This window comes from Anguilla rostrata, unplaced genomic scaffold (genome assembly GCF_018555375.3).
Source record: "Anguilla rostrata isolate EN2019 unplaced genomic scaffold, ASM1855537v3 scaf0507, whole genome shotgun sequence".
Taxonomy (NCBI): Eukaryota; Metazoa; Chordata; class Actinopteri; order Anguilliformes; family Anguillidae; genus Anguilla; species Anguilla rostrata.
In genome coordinates, this window is record NW_026986009.1 from 9,203 (window position 1) to 10,345 (window position 1,143).

General features: G+C 36.0%; 1 long non-coding RNA gene across 1 annotated transcript; it reads right to left on the bottom strand.

Annotated features, from left to right (window-relative positions):
- Nucleotides 1-237: 237 nt before the first annotated feature.
- On the bottom strand, nt 238-1,136 carry LOC135246569 (uncharacterized). The gene is made up of 2 exons (XR_010327777.1): nt 811-1,136; nt 238-778 (listed from the first exon to the last, which is right to left on the bottom strand). It is a non-coding gene; the product is annotated as an uncharacterized LOC135246569 (long non-coding RNA).
- Between the last annotated feature and the right edge of the window lie 7 nt (nt 1,137-1,143).

Consider the following 1,143-nt stretch of genomic DNA (forward strand, 5'->3'; position numbering starts at 1 on the left):
GTGACTGCAGATATCAGAAATGCATCTGAAAAAATGAGAAAAATTGTAGGGTCAAAGGAACATCTCAGAGACTGGATGTCATGCAAACCACACTTCTGCCCTGGTTTTGGCTTAGTGGTCTAATCCATTCAACTGATGTGCAGCAGATCCAGGTTCAAACCTACAGGAAAAAACTACTCCTGTGTCACAGGAGATAAATACATCACACAATAATAAATCATAACAGCAAAACATTCAATATGTTTATAATTCAGGTTTAATCATTGCATATTATTGTCTGAAAATACAGAAAATTAAAGCAAAAAACAAACAAAACAAAAAAACAATCCTAAAAGAATTAGTAAGGAAACTCAATCCATCATTGTTTACAGTAATGAAAGGAAATAAGTACACTGCAGTGATCATTCTGCATTCTCCCTATCAGCTGCATTTGCCAACAGAAATTTGCACATTGGAACTCTTGTGAAAATTAATGAAAGCAACTGTAAAAACTAGTAAAATGCACATTTAACTGGAGGAGTTTGCCACTGGATTCTTTTAAAAAATATGCAGATACAGGAGATAGAATTATTACTTCAAAAACATTTTACCCTGCCATCTTTTGGCATTATTACTCTCAATGTTATATTAATGTTTTAATAAAAGTACATAAACACACCTTGAACATTTGCAATATAAATGTATTAAAATGTAAAAAAATCACATTTAGACAGCAAGTGCTTAACCTGAACTGCTAAAAGATAATACTCTTATGTACAGGGGTTAGGCTGTACTAAGGCTTTATATATATATATATATATATATATATACATATATATATATAATATTGGGCACAGCTGAAATTGCACTGGTAAGGCATTGGTCAAGGAAGGTTGCAAGTGTGTCGATGAGTGTGTGTGTGTGATTGGGTGAGAGTGTGTTTGTGTGTGTGAATTTGTGAATGTGTGTGCATGCATGTGTGTGCGTGTGAGAGTGCACTGGTGAATGTGTTTGTTCGTGTGCGAGAGACGTGTGTGTGTCTATGCGTGTGTGTGCACGTGCATGTTTGTGTGTGCGGACACGTGCATGTGTGTGTGTGTGTGTATGCATGTGTGTGCACATGCATATTTGTGTGTGAGCGCACATGCGTGTGTGTGTGTGTGA